At 39.6% G+C, this 16,821-nt stretch overlaps 1 long non-coding RNA gene across 1 annotated transcript in view; it reads left to right on the top strand.

Annotated features, from left to right (window-relative positions):
- LOC144219274 (uncharacterized) overlaps positions 1 to 16,202 on the top strand; it is an 82,283-nt gene extending 66,081 nt beyond the window's left edge. The window contains exon 5 of the long non-coding RNA XR_013331354.1: positions 16,052 to 16,202. This is a non-coding gene — a long non-coding RNA (uncharacterized LOC144219274). The remainder of the gene's footprint in view (positions 1 to 16,051) is intronic.
- The last annotated feature ends 619 nt before the right edge of the window (positions 16,203 to 16,821 follow it).

The raw sequence follows: 16,821 nt of genomic DNA, 5'->3' as shown, positions 1-16,821 counted from the left end.
AGGCTCCAGGCTCTGAGCTGGCAGTCAGCACAGAGCCCGACGCGGGGCTGGAACCCACGAACCGCGAGATCATGACCTAAGCGAAAGTCGGACGCTTAACCGACTAAGCCACCCAGGCGCCCCTATTATTATTATTTTTTTAAGTAAGTTTCACACCCAGTGCACAGCCCACTGTGGAGCCCAATGTGAGGCTTGAACTCACGACCCCGAGATCAAGAACTGAGCTGAGATCCACGGTTCAGCGCTTAATCGATTGAGCCACCTAGGCACCCCTCATTTTAGACAACAAAGTAATGAATAAAATTCTAGAGTCCTCTATACAAATGGGTGATTCTTTTTTTATTTTTTTATTTTTTTATTTCTAGGAGAGAGAGAGAGAGACAGCGTGAGCAGGAGAGGGTCAGAGAGAGAGGGAGTCACAGACTGAAACAGGCTCCAGGCTCTGAGCTGGCAGTCAGCACAGAGCTGACGCGGGGCTCAAACCCATGAACCACGAGATCATGACCTAAGCGAAAGTCGGACGCTTAACCGACTAAGCCACCCAGGCGCCCCAATGGGTGATTCTTAGTATATTTTCCTAGACATGAGATTGTTGAGGTAAGGAGCAAGCATGTTTGCATTTTTAATTGATATTGTCAAATTGCTCCATAGAAAAGTTGCTCATATTTTTTCCTGCCATACCCAGTGTTTGAGAAAGCCTGCCCCTTTCTTCATATCCTCAACATTAGATGTTTGTGGTTTGTTTTTTAAGTCAATTAAAAAAAAAGTTCCTGATCTAATCCATGCTTTTTTCTCATTTCCATTTTCAATTTTATTTCTTTGATTATTAGGAGAGTTGTTTTTCATGTTACATGGCTTTTGAATTTCTATCGTGAATTGATTAATCATGTTCTTTACTTGATTTTCTATTAAAGTGCTTGGCTTTTTCTTATTAATTCATAAAAGTCCTTCCCTTGGTAAAAGTTGTAATTTGGGGGGCACCTGGGTGGCTCTGTTGGTTGAGCACCTGACTTCAGTTCCAGTCATGATCTTGCAGTTTGTGAGTGTGAGCCCCACCTCAGGCTCTGTGCAGACAGTTCTGAGCCTGGAGCCTGCTTCGGATTCTGTATCTCCCTCTTTCTGTCCTTCCCCCACTCATGTTCTGTCTCTCTCTCTCTCAAAAGTAAATAAACATTAAAAAAAAATTGAAGTTGTAATTTGTATTACAATTTGTATGCTAACCATTTCAGTAGGATATTTTATAAATATTTCCCCCTTATTTTGTTTTATTAATTAACTAATCAGTTTATTTATTGTTTGGGTGAATATTTGCCATGTACAAGTTTGCATGTTTTGTAGTCAATCTTTTTTAAAGTACAATTTCTGATTCTAGTTTCAAGATAAAGTAATATATGTACTTTTGCAGTTGATATTTAAAAAAATACTTCTTAGAAGGTAGGAACTGATGTTATATATTCTGTATGGTGTGGAGGTTGGGTATTTTTAACAGCAACAAATTTAGGTATGCAAGGAAAATTCAACTACATAATAATAAACAATGGCATGCTGAGGGGAAAAAATGACCTTACCAGAAAAACAAAAGATTGAATAATTTTGCGAAGGTATTTAAAGAGAGAAGCAAAAAATCTACACACAATGCAATAGCTTACGGGAGCAACAGTTAGTTACTTTCTGGGTTTTTTTGCAAGTGTAATTGATCTTTAAAAAGTTGAAGTTCCTGGGAAAAGAAATGAAAGGCTCTGGAAAGTAGGATAATTTTGTTTAAAAATGCACAAAACTCTTTGATAATACAGCATGGTTGGGGAAATGCCAGAAATGGAGATCTAGCCACAAAAACAAAGCTGAAGTATTTTATGTCATGAAATGAAATAAAAATTTTAAAAGGATAATTTCAGCAACTTTACGGCTATTTTCCAGGAGATCACTTACAACCACAGATCTGCAGCTGTGACCAGAAATTATGTGGGTTCCCCCAGCATGGGATGAGAAAACAAGGGAGAGCTCAGAGTTCATACAAATCCAAGTCTACAGCCAAGAATAATTTAAGAACTCTAGCGATAAAAGATTAGCAACTGGCACTTAAAAGAGTGTGAAATGGAGTGTGTTTGTAGTCTTAAAAAAAAAAAAAGGAAATAAACGGAACTGAAAAGAAGAAATATATTGCTACTGTTGTTACCATATTCCCCAAGAGCTATGTGACCCCAAGCCTTCTAAGCCTACTAAGCCAAGAGGTCTTGGCTAGTCTACTCTCATCTGTCCTGATAGCCAACCTAGAAAGCTTTGAGTTATCTGGGGTTCTTTCCTTCTCTCCCTGCCTTAGACCCAAATGATGGACAGGTGACATTTGTTTTGAAGAGATTTCCTAACCCCTGGTAAAAATTACTTGCTCTTCCACTGTACTTCTAAAAGGAAGGTGCTTTTTCTGAGATTGAGTTTATCACAGCTGCTTTGTCCATGTACATCNGGAAAAGAAATGAAAGGCTCTGGAAAGTAGGATAATTTTGTTTAAAAATGCACAAAACTCTTTGATAATACAGCATGGTTGGGGAAATGCCAGAAATGGAGATCTAGCCACAAAAACAAAGCTGAAGTATTTTATGTCATGAAATGAAATAAAAATTTTAAAAGGATAATTTCAGCAACTTTACGGCTATTTTCCAGGAGATCACTTACAACCACAGATCTGCAGCTGTGACCAGAAATTATGTGGGTTCCCCCAGCATGGGATGAGAAAACAAGGGAGAGCTCAGAGTTCATACAAATCCAAGTCTACAGCCAAGAATAATTTAAGAACTCTAGCGATAAAAGATTAGCAACTGGCACTTAAAAGAGTGTGAAATGGAGTGTGTTTGTAGTCTTAAAAAAAAAAAAAGGAAATAAACGGAACTGAAAAGAAGAAATATATTGCTACTGTTGTTGCCATATTCCCCAAGAGCTATGTGAAAATTCTGCAGGCACCTCTAATGTCAGGTTCAAACAGACCCCAAGCCTTCTAAGCCTACTAAGCCAAGAGGTCTTGGCTAGTCTACTCTCATCTGTCCTGATAGCCAACCTAGAAAGCTTTGAGTTATCTGGGGTTCTTTCCTTCTCTCCCTGCCTTAGACCCAAATGATGGACAGGTGACATTTGTTTTGAAGAGATTTCCTAACCCCTGGTAAAAATTACTTGCTCTTCCACTGTACTTCTAAAAGGAAGGTGCTTTTTCTGAGATTGAGTTTATCACAGCTGCTTTGTCCATGTACATCCCGGCACATAATAGATGCTCCCGTGGTTTCCTGAGTTGAAATTAAATCCAGCAAGGCTAGCCACCTATGTGATGTATTTTCTATGGCAGAAATCAGTCTGACTACTGTTTCAGCATTGCTGCTCCTTAATCCTTGCAGATTCCATTGCTATAATTTTTATGATGATTCTTCTCTGGCCTTGGATGCATGGGGTTTTTTGCAGCTGTTAGCAGCTGCCTACAAAATTCAAGACTGTATCCTGAGGCTTGAATTACTTTCTGTGAATTAATAGGCCACTGTGATCACTTTTTAATACTAAATCAAAGAGCAACCTATGATGCAAGGCATTTTGTAACATTTGGGGAGAGTATTTCTGAAAGCCATTCTCATGGATCTGTGAGTGGCAAAATGAGGATGTCTGTTGCTTTTTTAAAAAGAGAATTCTTCTTTTTGGTCTATTTACAGAAGAAGCTTTCACGTTATTTTACGAAGTGCACTTTAAACCCCTCTTTGCTACAGATACTGAAAAAATGTTCCTGGAGAGAGGTTTGAAAAGAAGCTGCTAGAGCCAGGAGGCTAAGCTGTCTGTCACCTCTGAAGAAAACGAGTCTATTTCAATTATCAGAGTCAAACAGTCAGCTCCTCGTCAGGTGGATGGTAAACCGACCTTACCTGAAACTGGATAGATAGGTAATCATGAGAGATACACAGCCCAGCTCAAGTAATTCCTGATGGCAGGGACTTGATCCTAATCGCCATTTTATTCCCAAATATTACGCATAAAAGACCTTTGAAGCAATTTAGTATTTTTGAGATACAGCATAAACCTCCCTTCAGAGGCTGTTCTGTGTTCATTTCCTCGGGGATGAACATGATGGGTCAGCAGGTGGCAAAGGGGTTTGGGCACAGACCAAATATTTGGGATCAGTAGCATGAACAAGAATAGGTATTCACCCACCACTAGAAAAGATGCTCCAGATCTCAGAGGCATTAAGAGGTACAGAGCCTGGCAGATAGAGGAAGAATGTAAGGGAACTCTAAAAAGTATGAGGACCCTTCCAAGGCCCAAGGTGGCCAGGGTGTTTGCTCATAGCAGTCCACATTCCTGATCCCTTCCCATCCCATCCTGCTGACCACATGGCTGGAGTCTGTCTGTTTGGTGCCCTTGAGGCTTAGCTGGCTGTGGTGCAGTGCTCCCCACATGGACAGCTCTCCTATTTCTGGCCTTTCATTTGGGCTTCCGAATACCTGTAAGCCCAAAGGATGGAAACTGAGCTTTGAAAATGAAGGTGATCCCATCCTGCACTGTTAGCTCATTGGGAGAAGAGCCTGAAGGGAGCTAGCCCAAGCCTGCACCTGAGACTGGATGGTGGTAATTGTTTCTGCTGAACAAATGTTGGAAGGAAGCTGAATAGCAAAGGTGTGAAGGGATGGAAAAAAGTCAGCCAGCCAGTCAGGCTACAAATATTTAAGAGTACCCACTATCTCCTCGGTATTCCTTCAGGTGCTGGGAACAGGGCAGTGAAGTTCCTGCATTTGAGGAGAAGAAAGCTAGGAAGATAGCTAACTTTGGGCTATGTGGGCAGTCAGGGCCAACAATGGGTTTATAAAGAATTAACAATGGAGTGATACCCAGCATTTAAGAGGAACAACGTTCTGACACAGGCTACAATGCAAATGATTCTCAAAAAGATTATGCTAAGTGAGAGAGGCCAGACACAAATAGCCACATATTGTGTGATTCCTTTTATATGGTATATCCAGAAGAGATGAATCTCTAGGGAGCAGAATGTTGATTAGTGGTTATAGGAGCAAAGGGGAGCGCACATGGGAAGTGACTGCTTAACGCGTAAGGAATTTGACCTCAGGGTGTTGAAAGACCTACTTTTCCCCCCACCCAGCTTCTAGACTTTGTGTCACAGAATGGGAATAAAGACACAGATGGTAGGACTGGAGAGGTGGGTGGAAATGGAAATGGACTCAGGCATGCTCTGGGCTCCCCTTTGTGGGGGACAATCTGAGTGGTAGCAGAGGCACCAGAAACCCACGACAAAAGCTAAGTAAATAAAAATCTACATAGCCTAGAAGCTGTGGAGGACAGGAACAAGTCACAGAGCTGGCTGTTGAGGGTTTGGGATGGTCTTATGGAGAGAAGCCCTGAGCGGTTTTAGCATGTGAGAGAACTGGAGAGGAGAGGAGAGGATATTTTACGAGGTGTTGTGCAGGCCAGGGGTTCTCAAATTGTGTTCCGGGCATTGCTGAGTGAACTGCAGTCACTTTCAAGGCAACTGTGGGTTTAAAAGTATTTCTACAAGAATATTAAGCTGTTATTGGCCTTTCCACTCTCATTCCCTTATGTGTACAATGAAGTTCACTGGAAGCAATAGGACATGTGGTATTGCAAGTGGCTAAATACAGAAGCAGCTATGAGAATTTGGTTGTCTTCTGTTAAGCGAGACACTAAAGAGATTTGTGAAAATGTAAAACAATTCTACACTTCCCGTTAAGGTTTTCAAAATATAGCCATTTTTTTTCCCTACAAAGGTACTATTTATCTTAATGGATGTATTGTTGTCATTAAAGTGACTGAATAAATATATATTTTAAATTCTTGGTTTTAATTTGTAGCAGGGTAAATATCAATAGCTAGAACGTACATATACAAAAGCTCTTTGGGTTCCTTGATAATTTTGATGAGTGAGACCAAAAAGTTTGAGAACTGTTGGTATAAAACTGGTCTCTTTTCATGATTTGGCATGACCTGTAAAACCTGGGCCATATGGGCTCATAATTCTTTGGGTGCAATCATAGGAACTTAAAAAAAAAAAAAGGAAAATTGCTGGTCAGCTAAACTACTCTAAAAAACACTCTAAAGACTTAAGAACTGATGAATTTTGTTTTCCAAATTGAGGAGACTACCATTTCCTAACCTGAATATTTTATCATCCTGTTTTCTCCTTGACATTGCATGCTGCCTATTCTCTGAAACCTGGAACCTTAATCCCATTTCAATGTTCTTCACACAGAAATATCCAAAAAAGAGAATTTCCAGCTGAGAACCAGGCAGCTCTAAGTTGTTGTGGCTGTCTGGTCTTGAATACAACACAAGGCAGTGAAATCATTCATCCTTTCTAATGACCCAGGGTAAATTTTTATTTGTTTCATGGGAAGAAAGCCAAATTTCATGACTAGAAATACTATCAAAATTAAAATCCCTCTATTATCAAAAGCCCAAGAAATTTTCTGTAGAGGTCTTATAAATAAAGCAAAATTCTCTTGATCCAATGAGTTTACAAATCCCTCAGAATTTATTGCAATGGTCCTTAACTCATTGATCCATGATCATTATAATCTCAGTAGAGACTGGAAATTGATACAATATCCCCAAACAATTTGTAAGCTGGAAATATTAATGGATGTCATCTGGTTAATTGTATTAGTCTGAGTTCTCTAGAGAAATAGAACTAATAATATATATATATGTATATATATATTTGTAGTCCTATAAATATTATAATATAGTCCTATAAACTGCATTATATATTACAGTCCTATAAACAATAGGTCTATACATGTATCATATAACATATATACACATATTGTATCTGTAGTCAGCAGACCGGAGACTCAGGAGAGCTGATGGTATAATTACATTCTGAGTCTGAAGGCCTGAGAACCAAGATGGTATGATCTCCAATCTCATTCTGATTCTGCATCCAAAGGCAGGAAAGCTCAAAAGACAATTAGGCAGAGAGCATGAATCTCTCTTCTCAGACTCTTCTGTTTTATTCAGGCCTGTAATGGATCAGATGAGGCCCACTCACATTGGGAAGGGCAATTGGCTTCACTCAGTCTATGCATGTACATGCTAATCTCATCCAGAAATATCCTCATAGATACATCCAGAATAATGTTTTACCAAATATCTGGGCACTCCGTGGCTCAATAAAGTTGACATGAAAAATTAATCATCACAGTACTTTTCTAACTTTTTTAAACCATGGGGACCTTATGTCATTGGGATGGAGGTATTGAATCCTCTGTCCCCATTCCCTGTGAGTATTCTGAAGATCCATAAGCCCAGTGTGGAATCCCTGTTTATGAGGATCATGGTGAGCACCTACTTGGCATATCCAACTTGGAAACCATATTAAAGGAGATACCAGGACATTCAGGATTGATTAATTTCAGACTAAGACTCAAAGCAGAGAAATTTACATGAAGCTGCCTCAGTCATTTCAAAATTTTGAAATTTGGGGATGTGGTCCAAATACTTGGGGGAATCATCCTGAGTTAGAAGAAAGTTGATATGCATGAGGAGAGCCCATTATGTACTAGGGACCATAAATTTATGTATATTTCCTAAGGTTGTTCTTGTCACAACCCATCTGAGGGAACACTTAAAGGTTCCTAATGGCCAGAGTGACTTTGCCATGTGGATCAGCTGTGAAAATATCCTTCCAAGGTGTCCTGACAGACACAGAGCCACGGTAAGTATCTCCTCCATAAACACTTGTCACTGAGTTTTCACCAAAGCTGCAGAGGGAATGAAGTAATGTTTTTCTGCTAAAGTGGAGTCACAGGTATTTCTACACATGCCTGTGTCCCAGAAGCAGTCTTAAACATAAGCACTATGCTGGTAGAGGGTTGTTAACTAGAGGGAGAAGGGACTTTAACACAGGATGATATGCAAGGGAAGGCAGCCAAGCATCATGCCAAAGGTAGGCATGTTGGGGTGTGGGAGCTGGGCAACAGAGAGGACAGCCAATCAAGGTATTGGCATGGTCACACAGGCAGCAGTTGGGGCAGGAAATCCAAGATGAGAAGGATGAAGATAGAGGGACATTGAGTGGGAAAGGAGGCTAAGTACAAATTAATCCAAGGCATCATCACCTAGCTGGTTGGAAAGTCTGGGGAAGGTGTCACACCAGTGGAGACCTCAAGGGGCAGCCAATGCAATACACAGTTGGATGTTCAGGTTGATGCTAAAGCAAAGGAATGAAGAAGCTTCAGGGGGACCACTGTGTGTCCAGGTTTTGAGGGACACAGGGTGCTGATATATGACTACCACCTGACAAGAGACTAAGGGTGACGGCTCAGATCTGGGCCAGATCTGGACTCACTGGATAACCTCAAAATGAGTCTCACACAAGAGGACTGTCTGGAGGATATACGAGCCTCAGATGTCCAGAAGGAGGTAGAAGAGAAGTTGGTGTTGCACAATTTACAAGCTTCTTTTGTCCACTTCACTTATCTTGGAGCCTATCAGCACTCAAGAGATCATCTACACAATGGCCCCAATTTAAAGCCAAACCCACTGATGTTAGATAGTTTTTTATGGTAAGGAAGTCAAGATTGGAAGGAATACTGGAATTTGGAGTACTTGTGAAGTTCATTTAATTCTATGTCCACCCTGCTTAATCTGTTCATCTTACTTCCTCTTGGGCATAGTGTCCTTGACTTGGCCTTGTAATCTCAATTAGGACATGCTCTTGGCAAACTTGTGAGGTCGCTGAGGCAGAACACTGGTGTTGGCAAACTTGTGAGGTCGCTGAGGCAGAACACTGGTGTTCCTTTTCTTCATCCCTCTGGTGTCCTTTCCTTATTCCCCATTCCATCTCCCATAAGTATAGTCTTGGGACTCACTGGGTGACAAGAAATCCCCTCCCCACTCACACCCATGGAGACTTGCCTCCCATGATGGTGCTCTCCCCTCTGGCCTTGCCATTTACTAGCTGTATGACAGACAGGGAGTCATTTTGTGTTCTAGGTCGTTTATATGGAAAACAGTGATTGAAAAGTAGCAAACCAGAGAGTCACTGTGAGGATTAAATTAGACAATCAATAACATATAGTGAGCACACCACAAGTGTCATCTAATATTGTTTGAACAGTGATCCAAAAAAAGACTTCATACACATATTCAGGATTATCCAGAACACCAAGTATTATGTAAGATTTCAGTGACTGTCTGTTTCTTCGTATGTTACTGGAACATACTGGCAGAGTTGTCACTGGAACATATAGCACTTAACTCATACCACAGGGTTTCCCAAATTAAGACCCAGGGATAGATGTTACCAGTCTCACAGATTTGAGAAATGCTGCTATTTACTTGAATGGGTGATGCCTTCAATGCATATACCACTTGCAAACCACAAATGTCCTTTGAGTATGAATTGTGACATAAATACCAATACATGTGGCCATGGTATCTCTAAATACAAATTTAGAGCCATGTGCTGTGTGAGGGGTGGCTAGCCTGCCCTGGGTCCCCTAGCACTCTGGGGCTTGGTCTGTGTCCTCAAAGCTAGTGTGAGATACATGACCCTGCCATGACCAGTGTAACTGATGATTTAATTAAAAGGAAACATGGTGAAGGAAAGTGTGCTCAGAACTGGAACCTAGAATGCAAGATCTCGAAGGTCTTTCCTTCCAGCTGTAAAACTGATTAAGACAAACTTGACTTTAAATGAAAGGCTGTAACAAGAGATGAAGAAGGGCATTATTTAATAATTACAGGGGTCTATTCATCAGGAAGAGCTAACAATTATAAATGTCTATGCACTGAATTTAGGAGGACCCAAATATATAAAACAATTAATCACAAACATAAGTAACCTTATTGATAAGAATGTGGTAATTGCAGGAGACTTTAATACTCCACTTACAGCAAGGGACAGATCATCTAGCCGGAGAATCAGTAAAGAAACAATGGCCCTGAACAATATATTGGACTAGATGGACTTGACAGATATATTTAGAACTCTACATCCCAAAGCAACAGAATATACTTTCTTCTCAAGTGCACATGGAACATTCTCCAAGATAGATCACATACTGGGTCACAAAACAGCCCTCAATAGACATTAAGGAATTCAGATCATACCATGCACACTTTCAGATCACAGTGCTATGATACTTGAAACCAACCACAAGAAAACATCTGGAAAACCTCCAAAAGCCTGGAGGTTAATGAACATCCTACTGAAGAACTAATGGGTCAACCAGGCAATTAAAGAAGAAATTTAAAAATATATGGAAAGAAATGAAAATATAACAATCCAAACCCTTTGGGATTCAGCAAAGGCAGTCCTAAGAGGATAATACATTGCAATCCAGGCCTATCTCAGGAAACAAGAAAAATCCCAAATAGAAAACCTAACAGCATACCTAAAGGAACTAGAAGCAGAACAGCAAAGATACCACCAACCCAGCAGAAGAAGAGAAATAATAAAGATCAGAGCAGCAATAAACAATATAGAATCCAAAAAAAAAAAAACAAAAACCCCACAGTAGAACAGATCAATAAAACCAAGAGTTGGTTTTTTGAAAAAATAAACAAAACTGATAAACCTCTAACAAGGCTTCTCGAAAAGAAAAGAGAGAGGGCCCAAACAGATAACATCACGAATGAAAATGGATTTATTACAACCAATCCCTCAGAAATACAAGCAATTATCAGGAAATGCTATGAAAAGTTATATGCTAACAAACTGGACAACTTGGAAGAAATGGACAAATTCCTAAACACCCACACACTACCAAAACTCAAATGAGAAGAAATAGAACATTTGAACAGACTCATAACTGGTGAAGAAATTGAATCAGTTATCAAAAATCTCTCAACAAATAAAAGTTCTGGACCAGATGGCCTCCCCGGGAAATTCTACCATATATTTAAAGCAGAGTTAATACCTATCCTTCTCAAGCTGTTCCAAAAAATAGAAATGGAAGAAAAGCTTCCGAACTCATTCTATGAAGCCAGGATTACTTTGATTCCCAAACCAGACAGAGACCCCACAAAAAAGAGAATTACAGGCCAATATCCCTGATGAACATGGATGCAAAAATTCTCAACAAGATACTAGCAAATCAAATTTGATAGCATATAAAAAGAATTATTCACCATCACCAAGCATGATTCATTCCTGGGCTGCAGGAGTGGCTCAATAATTGAAAATCAGTCAATGTGATGCATCACATTAATAAAAGAAAGGATAAGAACCATATTATCCTGTCAATAGATGCAGAAAAAGCATTTGATAAAATACAGCTTCCTTTCTTAATAAAAACCCTCGAGAAAGTTGGTATAGAAGGAACTTACTTAAGCATCATAAAAGCCATTTATGGAAGGCTCACAGCTAATATCATCCTCAATGGGGAAAAACTGAGAGCTTTCCCTCTGAGATCAGGAACACAACAGGGATGTCCACTCTCACCACTGTTGTTTAACATAGTGTTGGAAGTCCTAGCATCAGCAATCAGACAACAAAATGAAATAAAAGGCATCAAATTGGCAAAGTTGAAGTCAAACTTCCACTTTTTGCAGACAACATGATAGATAGTTTACGTGGAAAACTCGACAGACTCCACTACTACATGAATTCAGCAAAGTCCAGGGTACAAAGTCAATGTACAGAAATTGGTTGCATTTTTATACACCAATAATGAAGCAACAGAAAGAGAAATAAAGAAACTGATCCCACTTGTAATTGCACCAAGAATCATAAAATACCTTAGGAATAAACTTAACCAAAGATATAAAAGATATGTAATGCTGAAAACTATAGAAAGCTTATGAAGGAAATTGAAGAAGACACAAAGAAATGGAAAAACATTCCATGCTCATGGATTGGAAGAATAAATATTGTTAAAATGTCATTACTACCCAAAACAATCTACACATCAATGCAATTCCATTCAAAATTGCACCAGCATTCTTTTCAAGTCTAGAACAAACAATCCTAAAATTTGTATAGAACCACAAAAGACCCCAAATAGCCAAAGTAATATTGAAGAAGAAGACCAAAGTGGAGGCATCACAATCTCAGACTTTAATCTCTACTACAAAGCTGTAATCATCAAGACAGTATGGTATTGGCACAAAAACAGACACATAGACCAATGGAATACAATAGAGAACTCAGAATTGGACCCACAAATGTATGGCTAACTAATCTTTGACAAAGCAGGAAAGAGTATCCAATGGAAAAAAGACAGTCTCTTTAATAAGTGGTGCTGGGATAACTGGACAACAACATACAGAAGAATGAAGCTAGACCACTTTCTTGCACCATACACAAAAATAAATTCAGAATGGATGAAGGACCTGAATGTGAGACAGGAAACCATAAAAACCCTAGAGGAGAAAGCAGGAAACAACCTCTTTGACCTCAGCTGCAGCAATTTCTTACTCGACACATCACCAAAGGCAAGGGAATTAAAAGCAAAAATGAACTATTGGGATCTCATTAAGATAAAAAGCTTCTACACTACAAAGGAAACAATCAACAAAACTAAAAGATAACCGATGGAATGGGAAAAAATATTTGCAAATGACATACCAGATAAAAGACTAGTGTCCAAAATCTATAAGGAACTTACCAAACTCCATACATGGAAAACAAATAATCCAGTGAAGAAATGGGCAGAAGACATGAATAGACACTTTTCCAAAGAAGACATCCAGATGGCCAACAGACACATGAAACGATGTTCAATATCACTCATCATCAGGGTAATACAAATCAAAGCCACACTGAGATACCACCTCATGCCAGATAGAATGGCTAAAATGAACAAATCAGGTAACTATAGACGCTGGCGAGGATATGGAGAAATGGGGATCCTCTTGCACTGCTGGTGTGGGCACTCTAGAAAACAGTGTGGAGGTCCCTCAAAAAAATTAAAAATAGAACTACTCTATGACCCAGCAATAGCACTGCTAAGAATTTACCCAAGGGATATAGGGATGCTGATGCATAGGGGCACATGTACCCCAATCTTTATAGCAGCACCTTCAACAATAGTCAAATTATGGAAAGAGCCTGAATGTCCATCAACTGATGAATGGATAAAGAAGATGTAGTTTATATATACAATGGAATACTACATGGCAATGAGAAAGAATAAAATCTGGCCACTTGCAGCAATGTGGATGGAATTGGAGGGTATTATGCTAAGTGAAATAAGTCAGTCAGAGAAAGACAGCTACCATATGTTTTCACTCATATGTGGATCTTGAGAAACTTAACAGAAGACCATAGGGGAGGGGAAGGAAGGGGAAAAAATTACAGACAGGGAGGGAGGCAAACCATAAGAGACTCTTAAATACAGAGAACAAACTGAGGGCTGATGGGGGTGGGGAGAAAGGGGATAGTGGGTGATGGGCATTGAGAAAGTCACTTATTGGGATGAGCACTGGGTGTTGTATGGAAACCAATTTGACAATAAATTATATTTAAAAAAGAACTATTTGGAGTTTTAAAAAAAGGAATTTTAAAGTAATAATAAAACCACCTAAAAGTCAGTCTGCTTTATGTAATCACCGTGCTCTAGCAATTCTAAAGTCAGTGATAAAGAAGCCCTCACTTGAAAAATCTTTTTTGGTTTAAGTTCTAAATAACTGGTGCAGTTACTAAAAATTTTTAATAATATTTATGTAAACTTTAGCATATTTGTACAACATATCCATTATGTTACTTTTTCTATTGCTGCATAACAAATTGCCACAAACTTAAAAAACAGCATTCACATCTCGGCATATGTCCAAAGGAAATGAAATCAATATCCGGAAGACACGTTTGCACTCCTGTGTTCACTGAAGCACTAGTCACAATAGCCAAGATAGGGGAACAACCTAAGGCTTTTTGGTGGATGAATGGATAGAGAAAATGTGAGACAGACAGACAGACCTGGACGGACACACACACACACACACACACACACACACACACACACACACACCAGAATATTATTCAGTCATTGAAAAGGAGGAATCTTGCCATCTCTGACAACATGGATGAACCATGGTCATTATCAATACCATGGACATTATGCTAAGAGAAAGAAGCCAGACACAAAAAGACAAATATTCTTTGTCTACAGAGTAGAATGGTGGTTGCCAGGGTTTGGAGGATGGAAAAAAATGGGGAGATGTTGGTCCAAGGGTACAGAGTTTTAGTTATGCAGATTGAATAAGTTTTGGACATCTAATGACTCAGCACTGTGACCATAGTTAAAAATATTGTGTTGCATATTTGAAATTGGCTAAGAGGGTACATCTTAAGTGTTCTCACCATACACAAAAAAATAACTGTGTGAGGTGATGGATGTGTTAATTAGCTTCTGGTGATCATACCACAGTGTATACAAATATCAAAACGTCAAGGGGCTCCTTGGGTGGCTCAATCGGTTAAGCATCTGACTCTTGGTTTCAGTTCAGGTCATGATCCCAGGGGTCATGGAGCCGAGCCCTGAGTTGGGCTCTGCACTGAGCATGAAGTCTGCTTAAGATTCTCTCTCCCTCCTTCCCTCTGCCCCTCTCCCCTGCTTGCATGCTCTCTCTCTCTCTCTCTCTCAAAAAAACCTAAAAAACAAAAAAATCAGGTTGTCTTAACATCTTAAATACATACAATTTTACTTGTCAATTATAGCTCAATTAAGCTAGCAAACAAACAAAAAACCCAGCACCCACTTATACGCTCACGGCTGTGTAGGAGCGGCACAATGTGGCTGAGGTGCTTCTCTACTCCAGGTCCCAGAAATGGAAGTCAAGCTGTTAGCCAGCTAAGTCTTTGGCTCCTAAGGCCACTCACTTTCCTTGCCATGTGGCCCCCTCCATCCTCAAGCCACCAACAATGCATCCAAAATTTCTCCTGCTTCACATCTCAGATTCCTTGTCTCTGACCTCTACAATCATATTTAAAGGGCTCATGTGATTAGGCCACGCCACCTGGATAATCTCGCTAAAAGATCAACTGAAGTGAGACCTTAACTAGGTCTGCAAAGTCCCTCACCACAGGGCCTAGACTAGTGTTTAACTGAATACCAGGAGAAGATGCCTGGGCCCCAGGGGCTGGAACTTGGGGGCCATCTTAGAATTCTGCCCACTGCAGTCCTTAATAAACTTTATGTACCATGGCAACGTTATTTCAGAGAACTTCCAATTATACAATTGGCCGCGGATTAGCCTGGACTCAGTTATACCCATTTCTTTTGAGAGCAAACTGGCCTTGTGTTCCTTTTGAGTGAGTTCACTTCAAGTTCATGTCTAATCCTCTGTCGAACTACATATTCCTGCATTTAAACAGTCGATTTGAAATAAACAATGATAGCAGAATGATTGCAAAGATGAAGAAACAGAATATGAGTTATTTCTAGTCTCACTTTCTACATGATGACTTGGGAGTTTTCATTTTTAAAATATAAAACTTTGAAACTATGCTGACTGCAAAGTATAATATTTTTGTTATGTGCAAATTTCCCATACACAAAATGCATGATTAAATTTGAGTAATAATTGAAAATGTATTTAAAATTCAAAAATATTTTACCTTACATTTATTCAGTTGCTATGGAATTGTATATCATCCATTACCATAATGAACCAATTTTTAAGTATACATCTTTCTTCTTTATATTAAAAAAGTTATTGTAATTAAAAAACATTAATCCATTGTTTCCTTCCTTTGTTGTACCAAAAATGTACTTCCCTTTTTGTGCTGGGTATTTTTTTTAATGTTTTACTGTCATGATTATATATAGAAAGCTTAATCAAAAGAAAATTTAACTGCATTTTTTTCTGGCCATTATTATGACTTATTCCATTTCCTGATTATTACTGAAACACGGTTTATTGCAAAAGAAGGAGAGGGATGAAAAACTGATCGAATACACTGTGTACCCATTGCAGGTGCTTGGATAAGCTTCAGATAACATTAGTAGAGGCTACCATTTTGGGCCCTCTCCCACATTTGGGAGACTGTGGTAAGTGCTGTGTATATATTATCTCATTTAATACTCACAAAATCTTCATTTTACAGATGGGAGCACCCCAGAGAGTTGGCTCACTTGTGACTATAGAAGTGGAAACTCGAACCCAGGCCAAGTCCACTTGCCATGCCATTGAACTGGCAACTTAGAAACGCCATAATTTGTCAAAAGCAACATGCTGTATTTTTCTTTTTTCTATGAGTCCTGCCTCAGGGTGGGCAGCCCCATGATTTCCTGACACGACTTTTCTGTGGAAGCAAATAGAGTGGGCCAACCCTGAGCGTGGCTGACACGCCTGATGCTGAGTTGAATCAGCTACCCTTCTTATGGCCCCATCACTGCTTCTGAAGGTCTGGGATAATAAAGGAGGCAAGGCTTGCTTTGGATATTTTTTAATCTGTTTGCCTGTGTGTTCATTCTTTCATAGCAGCGGTTGCGTGTGGCTGATGGGTATAAGCCCAGCACCTCCCAGGGTCCTTGGCACATAGTGTGAGCTCAAGAAATGTTTGTGGGGCTTACTTGGCTGGCTGAATGCAAGCTACTGGTTAAGAAGGTGTTTGAAAACTCTCTGGGAATTTTGTTTAATACTGAGACTGATCTCACATGAATGATGATCAATTCCTTCCTCTGGCAGGAAGTAGTGGTCCAGTTTCCTCTGCCAGAAATTTCCCCTGTGACTGCGGTAGATTAAAATGGAAGGAGCAAGCAGAGCTGTGAACAGGTAGGACAGCCAAGGTCAGCATGGCTATCAAACAGGTCCAATCACATTGTCAATAAAAGGAGAATCTGGTAGTTACTAAAGCCTTGCACAGATATTCCA

The sequence above is a fragment of the Crocuta crocuta genome, unplaced genomic scaffold, assembly GCF_008692635.1.
Source record: "Crocuta crocuta isolate KB4526 unplaced genomic scaffold, BGI_CrCroc_1.0 scaffold118, whole genome shotgun sequence".
In the NCBI taxonomy this organism is placed as follows: domain Eukaryota; kingdom Metazoa; phylum Chordata; class Mammalia; order Carnivora; family Hyaenidae; genus Crocuta; species Crocuta crocuta.
Note: the sequence above shows the minus strand (reverse complement) of the source record. Positions and strands in the feature narration are given on the sequence as shown.